Genomic DNA, 22,274 nt, shown 5'->3' on the forward strand with positions numbered 1-22,274 from the left:
TATAGCAGGATGGATGGGGGTATATAGCAGGATGGGGTATATAGCAAGATGGGGGTATATAGCAGGATTCGGGTATATACAGGATGGATGGGGGTTGATATAGAAGGGTTAATAGTTTCTATATTTCTTGATTTTAAATATTTTATTGTTCCATTAGTATATCTGGTGTAGGTTCATAGCCATTATGGAGCCTTTGGAATGAGAAACAAGCTCAAGGATTATTATTGTCTGCTAAATGTTCTTCTTATCTCATATGCATGACTCTACATTTTTGTTTTTCTCAAACTTAAAGGTCATATGATCAACTTGTAAAGTCCAGCTAGAAGCCTTTTTTTGCAATATCACATTGATCTGTAAATGGTATAAATAATCTGTACCTTGGCTAAATAAACAGAAAACTGATCATGCTCACATGAATGCAGGTCTTTTCTCCGAGCACTCGATATTGATTAGGCCTAAAGAGGCCTAATTCAGAGGACCTCACTGGTGATCCCATAAGCTGACTTTTGAAACAGAACAGCTACAACAGGGTATATAGCAGAATGGGGGTATATAGCAGGATGGGGTATATAGCAGGATGGGGTATATAGCAGGATGGGGTATATAGCAGGATGGGGGTATATAGCAGGATGGGGGTATATAGCAGGATGGGGTATATAGCAGGATGGGGGTATATAGCAGGATGGGGTATATAGCAGGATGGGGGTATATAGCAGGATGGGGGTATATAGCAGGATGGGGTATATAGCAGGATGGGGGTATATAGCAGGATGGGGTATATAGCAGGATGGGTGTATATTATGAACAGGATGGGGGTATATAGCAGGATGGGTGTATATTATGAGCAGGATGGGGGTATATATCAGGATGGGGGTATATTATGAGCAGGATGGGGGTATTTATCAGGATGTGGGCACATACCAGGATGAGGGACATATATATACAAGGATGGGGATTATATACAAGGCAGGAGGATCATTACAAGGATGGGGTACCTTAGTAGAGAATTTGGGGACATTACCCCATAACAGTGTGTCATCACCACATTTTTTGGTTAAAATATTATTTTCCTATTTTCCTCCTCAAAAACCAGGGTGCGTCTTATGGTCTGAAAAATATGGTAAGTCCAGTGTGAGGAAGGCCGAAGCCTCGACCTCTGTGGCCCCTCCATATACAGAATACACAACAATTACAGCAATTTTGATCAATAACATGATCCCAGCATAGATTAGACCTGATTATTTTTGGGGTATTGGCGCGCCGGAGTCCCCCAGTTTAGCTCTTTATACTGTTTTCTTCTGAGCACCTAAATCGGTGATGCTTAGCCTTGTCATATTACGAAATAAACACCACCGAGCTTCTCTCGGGGCGAGACATTTTGCCGACTCGAGGTAAAGGAGATTTGTATGGCCCGTGATTATGGTAACAGGACAGGTAGCTCCCTCCAAAAAGTGTCGCCACTCCTCAAACACTAATTTGATGGTGAATAATTCCCTATTACCAATGTCATAATTATGTTTGGCCGGAGATAACTTCTTGGAGAAGAATGCACATGGACGCAGTTTACTAACAGACGGACCTTCAGACAGTACAGCCCCCACCCCACCTCCACCATGATGGGAAGACACATCAAGCTGTACTAATACAGGTGACAAGTATAAATTGAATACCTCGGTCCATATTACACGAGAGGACTGACAAGTCCCTCAAACGACATAGACCCCTACAAGTGACCTCGGTCCATATTACACGAGAGCACTGACAAAAGTCCCTCAAAAGACATAGACCCCCACAAGTGACCTCGGTCCATATTACACGAGAGCACTGACAAGTCCCTCAAACAACATAGACCCCTACAAGTGACCTCGGTCCATATTACACGAGAGGACTGACAAGTCCCTCAAACGACATAGACCCCTACAAGTGACCTCGGTCCATATTACACGAGAGCACTGACAAGTCCCTCAAACGACATAGACCCCTACAAGTGACCTCGGTCCATATTATACGAGAGCACTGACTGACAAAAGTCCCTCAAACGACATAGACCCCTACAAGTGACCTCGGTCCATATTACACGAGAGCACTGACTGACAAAAGTCCCTCAAACGACATAGACCCCTACAAGTGACCTCGGTCCATATTACACGAGAGCACTGACTGACAAAAGTCCCTCAAACGACATAGACCCCTACAAGTGACCTCGGTCCATATTATACGAGAGCACTGACTGACAAAAGTCCCTCAAACGACATAGACCCCTACAAGTGACCTCGGTCCATATTACACGAGAGCACTAACTGACAAAAGTCCCTCAAACGACATAGACCCCTACAAGTGACCTCGGTCCATATTACACGAGAGCACTGACTGACAAAAGTCCCTCAAACGACATAGACCCCTACAAGTGACCTCGGTCCATATCACACGAGAGCACTGACAAGACTCCCTCAAACGACACAGACCCCTACAAGTGACCTCGGTCCATATTACACGAGAGCACTGACTTACAAAAGTCACTCAAACGACATAGACCCCTACAAGTGACCTCGGTCCATATTACACGAGAGCACTGATAAAAGTCCCTCAAACGACATAGACCCCTACAAGTGACCTCGGTCCATATTACACGAGAGCACTGACTTACAAAAGTCACTCAAACGACATAAACCCCCACAAGTGACCTCGGTCTATATTACACGAGAGCACTGACTGACAAGACTCCCTCAAACGACATAGACCCCCACAGGTGACTTAAGTCTGAGCATAATATTAAATAATGTTTCAACGGACACTTATATGCAAAAAATATATGTAAATTTTATTTGAGACGCCAACAAATGCAGAGAGTGGCACGGAGAGTGCTATAACACCAAGAGAAAAGAAGCCGGCAATGTGATGCACAGGGGGCAATGTGATGCACAGGGGGCAATGTGATGCACAGGGGGCAATGTGATACACAGGGGGCAATGTGATGCACAGGGGGCAATGTGATACACAGGGGGCAATGTGATGCACAGGGGGCAATGTGATGCACAGGGGGCAATGTGATACACAGGGGGCAATGTGATGCACAGGGGGCAATGTGATACACAGGGGGCAATGTGATGCACAGGGGGCAATGTGATACACAGGGGGCAATGTGATGCACAGGGGGCAATGTGATGCACAGGGGGCAATGTGATACACAGGGGGCAATGTGATGCACAGGGGGCAATGTGATGCACAGGGGGCAATGTGATACACAGGGGGCAATGTGATGCACAGGGGGCAATGTGATACACAGGGGGCAATGTGATGCACAGGGGGCAATGTGATACACAGGGGGCAATGTGATGCACAGGGGGCAATGTGATGCACAGGGGGCAATGTGATACACAGGGGGCAATGTGATGCACAGGGGGCAATGTGATGAACAGGGGGCAATGTGATGCACAGAGGGCAGAAATACGAGGGATACAGAGCACAGCAGCAAAGTCCCATTCACGTCATCATACACACGAGGAAGAAATCCATGCATGATCGTTAGTGCTCAGCAGCCCCAGAATAGTGACGTGTCCTGCTCTGAAACAACACAGAGGCTGTGACTATAAGGAAGACATCTTCAGATCACAGTATATAAAACGCAAATGCCTATTACACAGGACATGTGCCTAGAGACCTCGTATATAGGACTCACCGTAGGGCAGCACATATAGATGTACACACACACACTGGTGGACAATGAGAGTAGAAAATCCAATAACCCACCAGGACACCGCACTGGAGACCCCAGTGATCACACTGCCCTGCACCTCGACGTGCGTTTCACATCAGCTTCGTTCGGAATGTGTATACACACAGAGATATAAGACAATACGTGATAAGGAGGAAATAAAGAGCAAGAAAAAAATGACCAGATGATGAGAGGATTGCACAACAACTCTCCATACAAAGCACTACAATGACCAGCAGGTCTGGGATACAACAGCACCGGACCGGTGTCGCTAATGCTATAATCGGCATGGGAAGACATTCCTCCATCTTAAAAAGGTAGCCAGTGATTGTAATACGTCTTCCACAATATGTGATCCTAATGGTAACCAGCAGGCTAGCAGAGATTAACTCTGGCTAGTCCAATCACTAATCAGCACCCAGCTGATCAATGCTCGAGCAACTCTGTGCAACTCAGAAGCAACAGAGAAGGCACAGTGTAGAGTGTCAGAGTCTGCAGTGTGAACAGCGTCTGATGCCGCCACGACACTCAGCAAGTTTACAGCCAAACACCGTGTGACATCTGGACTCCTCTGCTCCCTCTTTCTCTATGCCACATCTTCCTCTGCCTGTTCCTCCTCTCTGCCTCCTCTGCCCATTCTTCCTCTATGCCCCATCTTCCTCTGCCCATTCTTCCTCTCTGCTCCCTCTTCCTCTCTGCCCCTTCTTTCTCTGGCCTCCTCTGCTCCTTCATCCCTTTCTGCCTCCTCTTCCTCTCTGCCTCATCTTACTCTGCTCATTCTTCCTTTCTGCTCCATCTTCCTCTCTGCTCCCTCTTCCTCTGCCCATTCCTCCTCTCTGCCCCTCTTTCTCTCTGGCCTCCTCTGCCCCTTTTCATCTTCTGCCCCCTCTTCCTCTGCCTCCTCTTCCTCTCCCCCTCTTTCCCTTCTGCCCCCTCTTTCCCCTCTGCCCCCTCTTCCTTTGCCCCCTCTTTCCCTTCTGCCCTCTCTTCTTCTGCCCCCTTTCCCTTCTGCCCCCTCTTTCCCTTCTGCCCTCTCTTTCCCTTCTGCCCTCTCTTCCTCTGCCCCCTTTCCCTTCTGCCCCCTCTTTCCCTTCTGCCCTCTCTTCTTCTGCCTCCTCTTTCCCTTCTGCCTCCTCTTCCTCTGCACCCTCTTCCTCTGCACCCTCTTCCTCTGCCCCCTCTTTCTCTTCTGCCCCCTCTTTCCCTTCTGCCTCCTCTTTCCCTTCTGCCCCCTCTTTCCCTTCAGCCTCCTCTTTCCCTTCTGCCCCCTCTTTCCCTTCTGCCTCCTCTTTCCCTTCTGCCCCTTCTTTCTCTGCCCCCTGTTTCCCTTCTGCCTCCTCTTCCTCTGCCCCCTCTTTCTCTTCTGCCCCCTCTTTCCCTTCTGCCCCCTCTTTCCCTTCTGCCCCCTCTTTCCCTTCTGCCTCCTCTTCCTTTGCCCCCTCTTTCTCTTCTGCCTCCTCTTTCCCTTCTGCCCCCTCTTTCCCTTCTGCCTCCTCTTTCCCTTCTGCCCCCTCTTTCCCCTCTTTCTCTTCTGCCCCCTCTTTCCCCTCTTTCTCTTCTGCCCCCTCTTTCCCTTTTGCCCCCTCTTTCCCTTCTGCCCCCTCTTTCCCTTCTGCCTCCTCTTCCTTTGCCCCCTCTTTCCCTTCTGCCTCCTCTTTCCCTTCTGCCCCCTCTTTCCCTTCTGCCTCCTCTTTCCCTTCTGCCCCCTCTTTCCCCTCTTTCTCTTCTGCCCCCTCTTTCCCCTCTTTCTCTTCTGCCCCCTCTTTCCCTTCTGCCCCCTCTTCTACCTCCTCTTCCTCCTCTTTCCCTTCTGCCCCCTCTTTCCCTTCTGCCCCTCTTTCCCTTCTGCCCCCTCTTTCCCTTCTGCCCCCTCTTTCCCTTCTGCCCCCTCTTTCCCTTCTGCCTCCTCTTTCCCTTCTGCCCTCTTTCCCTTCTGCCCCCTCTTTCCCTTCTGCCCCCTCTTTCCCTTCTGCCTCCTCTTTCCCTTCTGCCTCCTCTTTCCCTTCTGCCTCCTCTTTCTCTTCTGCCCCCTCTTTCCCCTCTTTCTCTTCTGCCTCCTCTTTCCCTTCTGCCCCCTCTTTCCCCTCTTTCTCTTCTGCCTCCTCTTTCCCTTCTGCCCCCTCTTTCCCCTCTTTCTCTTCTGCCCCCTCTTTCCCCTCTTTCTCTTCTGCCCCCTCTTTCCCTTCTGCCCCCTCTTCTACCTCCTCTTCCTCCTCTTTCCCTTCTGCCCCCTCTTTCCCTTCTGCCCCCTCTTTCCCTTCTGCCTCCTCTTCCTCTGCCTCCTCTTTCCCTTCTGCCTCCTCTCCCTACTGCCCCCTCTTTCCCTTCTGCCCCCTCTTTCCCTTCTGCCCCCTCTTTCCCTTCTGCCCCTCTTTCCCTTCTGCCCCTCTTTCCCTTCTGCCCACTCTTTCCCTTCTCCCCCTCTTTCCCTTCTGCCTCCTCTTTCCCTTCTGCCCTCTTTCCCTTCAGCCTCCTCTTTCCCTTCTGCCTCCTCTCCCTACTGCCCCCTCTTTCCCTTCTGCCCCCTCTTTCCCTTCTGCCCCTCTTTCCCTTCTGCCCCTCTTTCCCTTCTGCCCACTCTTTCCCTTCTGCCCCTCTTTCCCTTCTGCCCCCTCTTTCCCTTCTGCCCCCTCTTTCCCTTCTGCCTCCTCTTTCCCTTCTGCCCTCTTTCCCTTCAGCCTCCTCTTTCCCTTCTGCCTCCTCTGCCGGCGGATTTACCCCCAGATTCCCCCCAGTAGGGCAGATCTTACAGGCGATGACATCGCGCGTGTCGCCGATCTCGTCGTATAGCGATCGGTGCGGGGATGTCTGAGCAGACGGAGATTGATCGGATCTGCGCCATTAGATTGTCAGCTCCTGGGATCCCCTCACACTGCAGCGCACCTTATGTCCTCGTCCTCAGAGTCTGTGCTGTGGCTGTAGGGACCCCCGATCGCTCCTGGAGACCCCCGATGTCGGTTACATCCACTTTGGGCCGCAGTTTTGTGTTTTCCTCGGTCAGACTGATCCCCTCTCCCTGCGTCTCCGCAACCGGCGGCCCCGAGACAGAAAAGTCACATGAAGGATACCGAGCCGGGGGGGAAGGGCGGCCACATCCAAAATAGCCCGGCGCCTGCACATTGCCTTTCATGTGGAGGAGGACGAGCCCGAGAGGGGCGGGGAGGCCCAACATGGAGAGGACAGGTGCCCGAGAGGGGCGGGGAGGCCCAACATGGAGAGGACAGGTGCCCGAGAGGGGCGGGGAGGCCCCAACATGGAGAGGACAGGTGCCCGAGAGGGGGGGACACAGGGGACCCCAACATGGAGAGGACAGGTGCCCGAGAGGGGGGGACACAGGGGACCCCAACATGGAGAGGACAGGTGCCCGAGAGGGGGGGACACAGGGGACCCCAACATGGAGAGGACAGGTGCCCGAGAGGGGGGGACACAGGGGACCCCAACATGGAGAGGACAGGTGCCCGAGAGGGGGGGACACAGGGGACCCCAACATGGAGAGGACAGGTGCCCGAGAGGGGGGGACACAGGGGACCCCAACATGGAGAGGACAGGTGCCCGAGAGGGGGGACACAGGGGACCCCAACATGCAGAGGACAAGTGCCCGAGAGGGGGGACACAGGGGACCCCAACATGGAGAGGACAGGTGCCCGAGAGGGGGGACACAGGGGACCCCAACATGGAGAGGACAGGTGCCCGAGAGGGGGGGACACAGGGGACCCCAACATGGAGAGGACAGGTGCCCGAGAGGGGGGGACACAGGGGACCCCAACATGGAGAGGACAGGTGCCCGAGAGGGGGGGACACAGGGGACCCCAACATGGAGAGGACAGGTGCCCGGGAGGGGGGGGGGGACACAGGGGACCCCAACATGGAGAGGACAGGTGCCCGAGAGGGGGGGACACAGGGGACCCCAACATGGAGAGGACAGGTGCCCGAGAGGGGGGACACAGGGGACCCCAACATGGAGAGGACAGGTGCCCGAGAGGGGGGGACACAGGGGACCCCAACATGGAGAGGACAGGTGCCCGAGAGGGGGGGACACAGGGGACCCCAACATGGAGAGGACAGGTGCCCGAGAGGGGGGGACACAGGGGACCCCAACATGGAGAGGACAGGTGCCCGAGAGGGGGGGACACAGGGGACCCCAACATGGAGAGGACAGGTGCCCGAGAGGGGGGACACAGGGGACCCCAACATGCAGAGGACAAGTGCCCGAGAGGGGGGACACAGGGGACCCCAACATGGAGAGGACAGGTGCCCGAGAGGGGGGACACAGGGGACCCCAACATGGAGAGGACAGGTGCCCGAGAGGGGGAGACACAGGGGACCCCAACATGGAGAGGACAGGTGCCCGAGAGGTGGGACACAGGGGACCCCAACATGGAGAGGACAGGTGCCCGAGAGGGGGGGACACAGGGGACCCCAACATGGAGAGGACAGGTGCCCCACAGGGGCGGGGGGGCCCCAACATGGAGAGGACAGGTGCCCGAGAGGGGCGGGGAGGCCCCAACATGGAGAGGACAGGTGCCCGAGAAGGGGGGACACAGGAGACCCCAACATGGAGAGGACAGGTGCCCGAGAGGGGGGGACACAGGGGACCCCAACATGGAGAGGACAGGTGCCTGAGAGGGGGGGACACAGGGGACCCCAACATGGAGAGGACAGGTGCCCGAGAGGGGGGGGACACAGGAGACCCCAACATGGAGAGGACAGGTGCCCGAGAGGGGGGGACACAGGAGACCCCAACATGGAGAGGACAGGTGCCCGAGAGGGGGGGACACAGGGGACCCCAACATGGAGAGGACAGGTGCCTGAGAGGGGGGGACACAGGGGACCCCAACATGGAGAGGACAGGTGCCCGAGAGGGGGGGACACAGGGGACCCCAACATGGAGAGTACAGGTGCCAGAGAGGGGGGGACACAGGGGACCCCAACATGGAGAGGACAGGTGCCCGAGAGGGGGGGACACAGGGGACCCCAACATGAAGAGGACAGGTGCCCGAGAGGGGGGGACACAGGGGACCCCAACATGGAGAGGACAGGTGCCCGAGAGGGGGGACACAGGGGGCCCCAACATGGAGAGGACAGGTGCCCGAGAGGGGGGGACACAGGGGACCCCAACATGGAGAGGACAGGTGCCCGAGAGGGGCGGGGGGGCCCCAACATGGAGAGGACAGGTGCCCGAGAGGGGGGGACACAGGGGACCCCAACATGGAGAGGACAGGTGCCTGAGAGGGGGGGACACAGGGGACCCCAACATGGAGAGGACAAGTGCCCGAGAGGGGGGGACACAGGGGACCCCAACATGAAGAGGACAGGTGCCCGAGAGGGGGGGGACACAGGGGACCCCAACATGGAGAGGACAGGTGCCCGAGAGGGGGGACAAACTGCGAGAGAGTCAGTCACAGCCGCCATCACACTGCTGGGGACCGCACCACTGTACACCGTGTGCAGAATTATTAGGCAAGTTGTATTTTAGAGGATTTTTTTATTATTGATGAACATCTATGTTCTCAATCACCCAAAAGACTCATAAATATCAGCGCTTAATATTTTGGCAGTTGGAGGGGTTAATATTTTGGCAGTTGGAGGGGTTAATATTTTGGCAGTTGGAGGTGTTTTTAGATTTGGCTTCTTAGGAGGATATCTGATTGTGCAGGTGACTATTAGGCTATGTTCACACTAGAAAAATGATTTTTCTTAAGAAATTTCTTAAGAAATTTAAGAGTGAAGGATTAGTGCACCCGCGTTAAAAAATGCACCAAAAACGCACCCCAAAAATGAGTGCCCAATATCGCCCCCTTTCTTCATGACCCTCAGCAGCCACCATCCATATATAATATCATTGCTTGCTCTGTTTACCATCAACATTGCGTGCAGCAGCCACCACAGCCTCCAGACTCCACAGCCTCCAGACTCCACAGCCTCCAGCCACCACAGCCTCCAGACTTCACAGCCTCCAGACTTCACAGCCTCCAGACACCACAGCCTCCAGACTCCACAGCCTCCAGACACCACAGCCTCCAGCCACCACAGCCTCCAGACTCCACAGCCTCCAGCCACCACAGCCTCCAGACTCCACAGCCTCCAGCCACCACAGCCTCCAGCCACCACAGCCTCCAGCCACCACAGCCTCCAGACACCACAGCCTCCAGACTCCACAGCCTCCAGACTCCACAGCCTCCAGACACCACAGCCTCCAGACACCACAGCCTCCAGACTCCACAGCCTCCAGCCACCACAGCCTCCAGCCACCACAGCCTCCAGCCACCACAGCCTCCAGACTCCACAGCCTCCAGCCACCACAGCCTCCAGACTCCACAGCCTCCAGACACCACAGCCTCCAGACTCCACAGCCTCCAGACAGCACAGCCTCCAGACACCACAGCCTCCAGACTCCACAGCCTCCAGTCACCACAGCCTCCAGACTCCACAGCCTCCAGACACCACAGCCTCCAGACACCACAGCCTCCAGACACCGCAGCCTCCAGACACCGCAGCCTCCAGACTCCACAGCCTCCAGACACCACAGCCTCCAGACACCACAGCCTCCAGACACCACAGCCTCCAGACACCACAGCCTCCAGCCACCACAGCCTCCAGACACCGCAGCCTCCAGACACCGCAGCCTCCAGACACCGCAGCCTCCAGACACCGCAGCCTCCAGACACCGCAGCCTCCAGACACCGCAGCCTCCAGACTCCACAGCCTCCAGACACCACAGCCTCCAGACACCACAGCCTCCAGCCACCACAGCCTCCAGACACCACAGCCTCCAGCCACCACAGCCTCCAGACACCGCAGCCTCCAGACACCGCAGCCTCCAGACACCGCAGCCTCCAGACACCACAGCCTCCAGACACCACAGCCTCCAGACACCACAGCCTGCAGACTCCACAGCCTCCAGCCACCACAGCCTCCAGACTCCACAGCCTCCAGCCACCGCAGCCTCCAGGCACAACAGCCTCCAGCCACCGCAGCCTCCAGACTCCACAGCCTCCAGACACCACAGCCTCCAGACTCCACAGCCTCCAGACACCACAGCCTCCAGACTCCACAGCCTCCAGACTCCACAGCCTCCAGCCACCACAGCCTCCAGACACCACAGCCTCCAGACACCGCAGCCTCCAGACACCGCAGCCTCCAGACACCGCAGCCTCCAGACACCACAGCCTCCAGACACCACAGCCTCCAGACACCACAGCCTCCAGACACCACAGCCTGCAGACTCCACAGCCTCCAGCCACCACAGCCTCCAGACTCCACAGCCTCCAGCCACCGCAGCCTCCAGGCACAACAACCTCCAGCCACCGCAGCCTCCAGACTCCACAGCCTCCAGACACCACAGCCTCCAGACTCCACAGCCTCCAGACTCCACAGCCTCCAGACTCCACAGCCTCCAGACTCCACAGCCTCCAGACACCACAGCCTCCAGACACCACAGCCTCCTCCAGCCACCGCAGCCTCCAGCCACCGCAGCCTCCAGCCACCACAGCCTCCAGACACCACAGCCTCCAGCCACCGCAGCCTCCAGACACCACAGCCTCCAGACACCGCAGCCTCCAGACACCGCAGCCTCCAGCCACCGCAGCCTCCAGCCACCGCAGCCTCCAGACACCACAGCCTCCAGCCACCGCAGCCTCCAGCCACCGCAACCTCCAGACACCACAGCCTCCAGCCACCACAGCCTCCAGACACCGCAGCCTCCAGACACCGCAGCCTCCAGCCACCGCAGCCTCCAGCCACCGCAGCCGCCAGCCACCGCAGCCTCCAGCCACCGCAGCCTCCAGCCACCTCAGCCTCCAGACACCACAGCCTCCAGCCACCACAGCCTCCAGACACCACAGCCTCCAGACACCGCAGCCTCCAGACACCGCAGCCTCCAGCCACCGCAGCCTCCAGACACCACAGCCTCCAGCCACCACAGCCTCCAGACACTGCTCCCAGAGGTGCACTGTTTTCCCTCCATATAGATCTCACATTTTATCAGGGACCACAGGTTCTCTATGGGGTTCAGATCAGGTGAACAAGGGGGCCATGTCATTATTATTTCATCTTTTAGACCTTTACTGGCCAGCCACGCTGTGGAGTAGTTGGATTAATGTGATGGAGCATTGTCCTGCAGGAAAATCATGTTTTTCTTGAACGATAGCGACTTCTTCCTGTACCACTGCTTGAAGAAGTTGTCTTCCAGAAACTGGCAGTAGGTCTGGGAGTTGAGCTTCACTCAATCCTCAACCCGAAAAGGTCCCACAAGTTGATCTTTGATGATCCCAGCCCATACCAGTGCCCACCTCCACCTTGCTGGCGTCTGAGTGGGAGTGGAGCTCTCTGCCCTTTACTGATCCAGCCTCTGGCCCATCCATCTGCCCATCAAGAGTCACTCTCATTTCATCAGTCCATAAAACCTGTGAAGAATCAGTCTTCAGATATTTCTTGGCCCAGTCTTGAGGTTTTATCTTGTTTCTTGGTCAGAGGCGGTGGTTTTCAGCCTTCCTTACCTTGGCCTGTCCCTGAGTATGGCACACCTTGTGCTTTTTGATACTCCAGTAACGTTGCAGCTCTGAAATATGGACAAACTGGTGGCAAATGGCATCTTGGCAGCGTCACGCTTGATTTTCCTCAATTCATGGGCAGTTATTTTGCGGCTTTTTTGCCCAGCACGCTTCTTGCGACCCTGTTGGCTATTTGCCATGAAACGCTTGATTGTTCGGTGATCACGCTTCAAAAGTTTGGCAATTTCAAGACTGCTGCATCCCTCTGCAAGACATTGCACAATATGGACTTTTCAGAGCCCGTCAAATCTCTCTTCTGACCCATTCTGCCAAAGGAAAGGAAGTTGCCTAATAATAATGCACACCTTATATAGGGTATTGAGGTCATTACACCGCACCCCTCCTCATTAGAGATGCACATCACCGGAGTTACTTCATTGGTAGTTGGCTCTCAGCCTATACAGCTTGGAGTAGGACGACGTGTATAATAAGTGTCATGTGATCAATATACTCATCTGCCTAATAATTCTGCACATGCTGTATATATATATATATATATATATATATATATATATATATATATATACCCCAACCCAACAACTTCTCCTCAGCTCAGTGACCCCAAGCACAGGGATAATACCGCCATCACACTGCTGGGTACTGCACCACTGTGTATATATATATGTATACCTCGACACGACAACTTCTGAGCTCAGTGACCCCAAAACTGTGCCTCCTGCTTATATACATATAATGTATGTAACTGCTATAATACTGCCCTCTATGTACAAGAATATAACTACTATAATATTGCCCCTATGTACAAGAATATAACTACTATAATACTGCTGCTATATATAAGAATATAACTACTATAATACTGCCCCTATGTACAAGAATATAACTACTATAATACTGCCCCCTATGTACAAGAATATAACTACTATAATACTGCCCCTATATACAAGAATATAACTACTATAATACTGCCCCTATGTACAAGAATATAACTACTATAATACTGCTCCTATATACAAGAATATAACTACTATAATACTGCCCCCTATGTACAAGAATATAACTACTATAATACTGCCCCTATGTACAAGAATATAACTACTATAATAGTGCTCCTATATACAAGAATATAACTACTATAATACTGCCCCCTATGTACAAGAATATAACTACTATAATACTGCTCCTATATACAAGAATATAACTACTATAATACTGCCCCCTATGTACAAGAATATAACTACTATAATACTGCCCCCTATATACAAGAATATAACTACTATAATACTGCCCCTATATACAAGAATATAACTACTATAATACTGCCCCTATATACAAGAATATAACTACTATAATACTGCCCCTATATACAAGAATATAACTACTATAATACTGCCCCTATGTACAAGAATATAACTACTATAATACTGCCCCTATGTACAAGAATATAACTACTATAATACTGCCCCCTATATACAAGAATATAACTACTATAATACTCCTATATACAAGAATATAACTACTATAATACTGCCCCTATATACAAGAATATAACTACTATAATACTGCCCCTATGTACAAGAATATAACTACTATAATACTGCTCCTATATACAAGAATATAACTACTATAATACTGCCCCCTATGTACAAGAATATAACTACTATAATACTGCCCCTATGTACAAGAATATAACTACTATAATACTGCTCCTATATACAAGAATATAACTACTATAATACTGCCCCCTATGTACAAGAATATAACTACTATAATACTGCTCCTATATACAAGAATATAACTACTATAATACTGCCCCCTATGTACAAGAATATAACTACTATAATACTGCCCCCTATATACAAGAATATAACTACTATAATACTGCCCCTATATACAAGAATATAACTACTATAATACTGCCCCCTATGTACAAGAATATAACTACTATAATACTGCCTCCTATGTACAAGAATATAACTACTATAATACTGCTCCTATGTACAAGAATATAACTACTATAATACTGCCCCCTATATACAAGAATATAACTGCTATAATACTGCCCCCTATGTACTGGTATAATGCTGTGATGGTGCAATATGGGGGGGTTGTGTATCATGTCATGAAGGTTCGTATTTTAGGCGTGTTGCTCTGTCCATTCTCTGTATTGCTTGTATGTACATTGTATTGGCTGTAGGTAATCACCCCCTGTAGTGTTTGTCCCTAATGTGACGGGGGTGTACAACAGAGCAAAGGATGGACGAGGCCGAGGGACGATCCAACAGGTTTATTCACAAGAACACTGGAACAGCACACGATAAGTCCACGTAAAACAGATTCGGGGGCCCTTCCCGACAATCCTCGGACCGGATAACAAAGCAATCGTCCTTACAGTAGTCCAAAGAGTTCTACACAATCCCACGGGCCGCCACACAGGCGTAGCTCCGTCCGTGTCCACAGCCACCCAGGCTGGGAGCTCCTTCTTCTTCCAAGTTTCAGCTCACTCTGAAGTTACAAAAAGGGAAATGCATTGTTTGTGCTCCTTGACCAGCCCACCATGTTCAGAGGGTAGGGGTCACACATCCTATCATCAATGGTTTGGTCCATCACAGGGCTCCAATATGTCTGCCAGCCACAGTAGATGAAGGGATCCCCTGCTGTGCAGAACAATGACTATTCCTTCACTGGCCAATGCAATTACAGACTAGATACACAACTCTGGATAGAAGAAGACAGGCTATTTACATAATCACATTAGATGCCAAGACTGCAATTGTATGAGAGAGACACATTGAGACCAGTAGCTCCCCCAAGGAAATACATGAATTACAACTAATACAACCAGGGAAAAGTTACATGACATATTATACAAAATAAATGACAGGGAAATATACATGTCATGACATAGTATCACAGCATATACAGTGAGAGGATAAATTACATCTTCACAATCCCTCCCCCTCCCAACTTGTGTACGTACTAGGGACCTCTACAGGTCACTGGTTAAGTACACACAGGCGGAGCGTTACTTACATGTGGCTTCATGCAGCCACGAATTGGCATCGTAGCTCTCCCACATCATTGCCCAGGAGAAAAGCTGCAGGCAGACCACCCATCACCCCAACCACACATCGCCTGACCCCAAAACCAAAGTTCAGATCCACAGTGGCTGTGGGAATAGTCCTCCATTGTCCACCAGCCAGTTCAATGACAATCCCAGGTCCTCTATGGATTGCCTCAGGCCGAACCACTCGGGGATCAGCCAGTGTGAGGAAAGCACCCGAGTCACAAAATCCAACAAGTCTCTGTCCATCCAGCACAACCTCCTGCAAGTGCTTACCTCGATGAGCAGAAGTCGTCATAACTGCGGGTCGCACCCCGTAAACTCCTGGTGGTGCAACATGGGGGGCTGAGTCACTAGGCCAGTCCTCACATAGCGGTGCCACATCTTCCTCCATGGCACTGGGCTGTAAATAATTAACAATCCGATTGGGTGCAGGATCAGTCCTCATTTGAACAGCTGGGCAGGAGACTTGCCGATGCCCTGGCTGTCCACATTGATAGCATCTGAGCTGGGTCTCCCTCCATCCAAGGCGTCCTCTTGAGTAAGGGGTAGGGGAACTTGGAGGCCGGCTCCCACCTGAAGGTGCTGTAGGGGTTTGAGGATGATTCCTCCATGTGCTGGCTGAGCATGAGGCCTGCAGATGTCCGGGATGTCCACAGCTATAACATCTCCGCTCTTCTACCTTCTCTCCTCGTCGTATTCCAGAAAATGTGGTAGAAACAACTGGAGGCACGTACACACTGGTATCCACATGAGGTGGTGATCTAGGTCGAGGAACATTGGACACTGAAGGACAAGGAACCTCTGGTGTTGGGGAGCTGGTCATTTTTGCTCCCTCTGCTAGCAGCTTCTTCCATTGAGGCTTGATAGTGAGCACCTCATCAGCTAGAGTGGCAGCTTGTTCCACAGTTGACGGCTTTCTCTTTTCCGCAGGGCACCTGGCATAGAACTGCTCTTTCAGGATGACCTGGAGGAAGGTCTCCCAAGTTAAGGCCCCCTCTCCCTCCAGCCAGCGATGGCATACTTGTTTCAGTCTGTGGGCATACATCTTGAAAGACACTTCCCCATCACAGGCTAATGTACGGAACTTAGTCCTATAAGTATCTGGCGTTACAGCATAATGTTCTAGAATAGTCTGTTTAATATCCGCATACTCACAGTTCCACCGAGGGTCCATAGCTCTTAGGCTTCAGCAGCTCCCCCCTCTAGGAGCCCAACCAGATGCCGGACACGCTCCCTGTCCAGGACTTCCATTAATCGACACTGATGCTCAAAGTCCTGGAAGAAGCCCTCAATGTCGCCTGCAGCCTCATTAAACGGCTTAAAGTCTTTGCAGGACACCCTGGGAAGTTCCCTCATGATGGGTGCTGGGGTTACAGTCTGTCTGGAACCTCTCGCGGCTTCCACAGCGAGCTGCTTATCCAGCAATGCCATCTCCTCCATCCTGCTCTCCTTCTCTTTAGCTCTACGCATGACCTCCATCTTATATTCTATGGTGGTCTCCTCTCCCAGCAAGGCCATCTCCTCCTCGTACCACACAACCCACTGACTTTTTTGGGTATTTACCTCCGGCTGCCGTCTTTCTTCCGTTTGCAGTGAGGATCCTTCCTCCACGTCATTTTGCGAGCAGACTCCTTCTAGCGCCTCAATCAGCTGCTCCTTGGAGAGTCCTTTGAAACGAACTCCTACTTCACGGGCCTTTGATTGCAGGCTCCCCAAAGTCCAGGTCTTGTACTCTGCAGTGCTGGTTCCTGATGTTGAGCCATTGTCCTCCATTCCTTCTGCTCTGATCCCGCTGCTGCCACCAGTTTGGGATGCCTACAAACATAACACCTGCGCTCTGTTAACCACCTCCAGCACATGCACCTCCCTATCAGTCACCAAGGTCTCCTACCTACTTCTCCAGAAGGCAAACTGGAAGGAGTGAGACGCAGCGCAGATGTTATGGATGTGGGCAGCCTGGTCATCTGTAAGCTCACTGTCCAGGTGTTCGGAGGCAGAACAGCTGCAGACCACCTTTGCCTGTCCATTATCTACAGACACCCTCAACAGGAGAGCTGGATTCAGGCTGTGATGATTTGCCAAGTGACTCTGATATGTTGACTTCCCTACCAGGAGTCTATGGGGTGCGAGCCACAGCCGCCCGTTCTTATGATCTTCAGCACAAACATCTACAGGAGGTCGTGCTGGATGGCCAAAAAGTTGTTGGCTTTCGTAACACTGGGGCTTTTCTCACCATCGCAGATCCCCGAGTAATTCAACCAGAAGCAATGCAAAAGGGACCAGGAATTGCTATTGAATTGGCTGGAGGTACTCAAAGATACATTCCAAGAGCGAGTGTGACCCTGGATTATGGCTTTGGAGCAAAACAATGCACGATTGGTGTGATGAGCGGCCTGCCTGCAGACATACTCCTAGGCAATGATGTGGGAGATATACAATGCCGATTTGTGGGTGCAGAAAGCCGAGTTTAAGTGAAGGAGGACACAACCTGGAGCCAACACCCAAAATGCAGATGGACTGTCCAGGCAAGAGGAGCCTTGAGTCCTGTCAGCCATGCCTGCGTGTACTTACCAGCGACCTGTAGAGGTCCCTAGTACGTACACAAGTTGGGAGGGAAAGGAATTGTCATGATGTGTTTTGCCTTCTCACTGTATTTGCTGTAATACTATGTCTTGGGATGTAAGTGACCATACCTTCCCCCAGCCTGTATCATATTGCAATCAGGCTTCAGCAGTAGCTATTGTCATTGATTTGGTGGGGGTTGCATATATATTGTTCTCCTCTGCAGGGGGCTTGCCTAGTACACAATCTCTGGAGGCTGTGTCTAGGAACCCTTTTCTAGCTACAAGTAGCAAATGTTAAGGGGGTGGATCTAAGGAGGGGTGGGAGATTCAGCCCCATGTTTTAGTTTTTAGTTATGCATTGTTGAGTGAAGGGTGAGGACCTGTGCTAAGGCCGGCTCCTTATTGCCCGTACATGGACGATTGGACTTTGAGGACTTTTGCATTCTCCTTGGCGCCCCCGGACCTATTTCCTTTGTGTGGACTCTAAAGAACCATTTTAATATTGGACGTTTTATGCTCCCTGCCTCATTAAATCTTCTTGGATTATTCCTCGGCCTGTTGTCTCTCCTTGCTCTGCTGTACACCCCGTCACACCTAAGTCTGGGGGAGGGGGGCTGGGATCCACCTAAACTGTCTGCTTACCTGAAGAATGAGGCAGTCTGTTTGAGAACTTCAAGAGAAGCAGTACGAGTCATCCTCTGGGGCAATAGCTGTGGTTCCCCAGAGAGACCTGGACATTTATCGCTTACTATATTGGACTATATTCGTGTTTCTGGACTATTTTACCCTCCGTGTGGTGGATTATGTTATGGATCGTTTGATTTGCTTGGAATAAATGCTCTTTGGATTGTTCATCCATCTCTTGCTCTGTTGATTGTGTGATATGGGAGAAGGACCCCGTCACAACTGGTGGCAACGGTGGGATCAACAGAGCACAGCCTAATGGAGATCCACCCACAGAGTGAGTACAGAACTTGGAACGCATCCAGTCTACAGGAGAGAGCCTGAGATCTGGGCCTGAGCTACCAGGGACTGAGTAAAGAGGTCTTAATTGATCTACTGGTGGGTGAGAGCCAGTCCACCTCCTCCTAGATGTCTGACGGACAATCACTGGGGACGGGGATCCCTGCCCCAAAAAGCCAGTGGTTGGTGTGGTATGAAGAAGAGATGGCGGTTCTGGGCCCCGGTGTATCTCAGGAATATAAGGAGGAGGCTGCTCGCCGAGCACAGAGGAAACAAGAAGCAATGGAGTCCGGCAGAGGGAGTAATGTGAGTTGGAGTGTAAGCCCAATGATCCGGGAGCCTGTAGAGATCACCCAGCCGGACTTCAAGCCATTTGATGAGGCTTCCGGAGATGTGGAGGGGTTCTTCAAGGACTTTGAGCAGCAGTGTGCGGTGATGGAGGTGCCCCACTCTGGCTGGAGGCGTTTGTTAGTAGGACTCCTGAACAGAAGCCTGGCAGAGGCTTATCACACCATTGACTCACAGCAGAACCGGGATTACAACATTGTAAAGCGGACTATCCTGGATTACCATCACCCCAGACTCACATAGGGCACAGTTCCGAGACTTCCCATGCACCACGGGGGGATTGTTTAGGATGTATGCCCATAAGATGTTCCAGGCATGTCGGAGATGGCTGGAAGCGGAAGACACCTTCACTGTGGAAGACTTTACACAGGTATTTCTTATAGAACAATTTCTTTACAAGTGTCCCTCAGAAATACGGGAATGGGTCAGAGAGCGCACGCCGTGCACCTTGTGTAGAGCTGCAGCCCTGGCTGATGAGGCCCTTACTATCCGGCCACAATGGAGGAGGCTTCTGGACAATAAGACACAGCCTGCTCCTGCTCCCCGGCCCTCTCCATTTATATCTGCCCCTCCAACCAGCCGCAGACCGATGACAACCACGGCTCACAGTCCTGGGCCCCAACAGCTCCGACCACGCCCTGGGGGAATCACAGAGAGGAGATGTTATGGGTGCGGGCAACCTTGGCTCCTGCAATCCAGTTGCCCCACAAGGACTCGGAGGGAGCCTCACGCACCTCCATTTCGTCCGGTACATTTGGTGCATTCCATCCCGCCTGAGGAAGAGGTACCAACACCTCCACCGGAGTGTACCGCTGACCCCTGCACCATAGATGCCCCCTTTGGAGTATATGGCCTCCGGCCTTTGTCACCAGGTTCTCCTCCTGCCTTCTCCAGAATGCACAGTGGAAGGAGCACGACGCAGAGGAGATGTTATCGATGTGGGCAGCCTGGACATTTGCAAAACACTTGCCCTGCTGATCGATTGAGGAATGACCTTGCACCAAATCGACCTGTTCATTCTCTACAGCCAAATACAAGGGGGGAAGAGTTCTCACGCCTTCAAGTGGACTTGCCTAATGGCTCAGACACTCGTGGTCGGCCACTGGGGGTTTATGGGGTGCGAGCCACAGCCCCGAGTTCCTCTCACCATCAAAATAAGCACTTACAGGAGGTTGTGTTGGATAGACAGAGAGGCATTGGATTTTGTGACTCCGGGGCATTTCTCACAATAGAAGATCCCCGGGTGGTTAGGGTCGGGGGCGATACATCATGGACATATCTGGACTTTGGCTATGGGGTAAAGCAACGCATGGTTGGGGTGATGAGCGGCTGCCTGCAGATAGTCTCCTAGGAAATGATGTGGGAGATCTACAATGTGGATTTGTGGGTGCAGGAAACACAGTTTCCTTCCATCCCTACCGCGGTACAAGGGACTATCCACAGCTGGGCAAAATGGTCTTAAGTGAGGTGGCCAGAGGTCTGTATAGACCTCATGGTGCACTCACTTATTAGGAAGGAGGGAGAGGTTGTGATGGTGGAATATGGGGGGCTGTGTATCATGTTCTGAAGGTTCGTATTTTAGGCGTGGTTCACTGTCCAGTCTCTGTCTTGCTTGTGTGTACATTGTATTGTCTGTAGGTAATCACCCCCTGTAGTGTTCCTGTCCCTAGGTCTGGGGGAGGGGGGCCTGGGATCCACCTAAACTCTCTGTTTTACCTGAAGAATTGGGAGTCTGTTTGAGAACTTCAAGAGAAGGATGAGTCATCCTCTGGGGTAGTAACTGTGGCTCCCCAGAGAGACCCGGGCATTTATCGCTTTCTGGACTATATTTGTGTTACTGGACTATTTTACCCTCTATATGGTGGATTATGTTATGGACCGTCTGATTTGCTTGGAATAAATGTTCTTTGGATTGTTCCATCATCTCTCGCACTGTTGATTGTGTGATATGGGAGAAGGACCCGTCACACTGCCCCTATGTGTAGGTATAATAGTGCCCCTATGCACAGGTATAATACTTCCCCCCTATGTACAGGTATAATAGTGCCCCTATGTACAGGTATAATACTACCCTCCTATGTACAGGTATAATAGTGCTCCTATGTAGAGGTATAATACTGCCCTCTATGTACAGGTATAATACTGCCCTTTATGTACAGGTATAATACTGCCCTCTATGTATAGTGTATAGTATATGACGGTTGCTGTGTGAGCAGTGTGTTGGTGCTGGCGGTTGTTTCCCGGTGACGCCTCCTGTATATACAGGGTGTTGCTGTGCCGCAGACCCCGGGGTATAATATACGACAGCCCTTGTTACTATTGAGGCTTGGCTGCTCTCCCTCGGGGTCCTGAGTGACAGCGGCACATGCTTCCGCCCCTCCTCCATGAGCTAATAATGAGTCAGGGTCCCACAATGTGAACAATGTGATAACTGTCATTATATCCGGTTGTTCCCCAGTGCTTGTAGTGTAATATACATATAATGTACAGGGAGCGCTGCTCCGGTCACATTCCGGCAGAGCTGTCACCGAGGTTGTTGGGGCTGTAATGACACGGCTGGAGTCTGGACACTGTGATATCGAGTGTCCCGCCAAGCTGATTGATAGGAGCGCCTCCACGGTTGTTTACTCCACCATTGATCTGTGGTGGTTAGCGGTGGGCTTCTTACTGGGTGGTGGTCTGGGGGCAACACTCTGCACAGTGTAAAATCTGATAACTCTTAGAATCTGTACACGGCCTTTCAGTCAATGGAGCGAGATCAGAGGTAGATTGTCGTCAGTATGGGTACAGAGGAGTTTAAGATCGACCCAAGGATTGCAAGGTCCGGAGGCTGCACACCGGGTACAAATCTCCCTGTCCACCACTGAGCACAAATCTCCCCATCCACCACCGAGCACAAATCTCCCCGTCCACCACCGAGCACAAATCTCCCCGTCCAGCACCGAGCACTCTCCCATCAGAGAAGTTCAGCTGCAGCTGCTTTGTAACCACGCCCCTCCAAGTATAAGTAGTAGCGTTTTCCCAGCAGTCCTTGCTGAAGATACAAATCCTTTGTATTCTGGCCACCGTGGTTGAAGGTCCTGTGAAGGAGTGTTCCAGCAGCC

General features: G+C 52.0%; 1 protein-coding gene across 19 annotated transcripts in view; it reads right to left on the reverse strand.

The window, feature by feature from the left end:
- The window catches only part of OBSCN (obscurin, cytoskeletal calmodulin and titin-interacting RhoGEF), an 882,373-nt gene extending 875,610 nt beyond the window's left edge, over window positions 1-6,763 (reverse strand). For all 19 annotated transcript variants that reach the window (XM_075315914.1, XM_075315911.1, XM_075315913.1 and 16 more), the window contains exon 1: window positions 6,599-6,763. The gene's annotated coding sequence lies outside the window, so the exon portion shown is untranslated. The remainder of the gene's footprint in view (window positions 1-6,598) is intronic.
- Window positions 6,764-22,274: the final 15,511 nt, after the last annotated feature.

This window comes from Anomaloglossus baeobatrachus, chromosome 6, assembly GCF_048569485.1.
Source record: "Anomaloglossus baeobatrachus isolate aAnoBae1 chromosome 6, aAnoBae1.hap1, whole genome shotgun sequence".
Lineage (NCBI taxonomy): Eukaryota > Metazoa > Chordata > Amphibia > Anura > Aromobatidae > Anomaloglossus > Anomaloglossus baeobatrachus.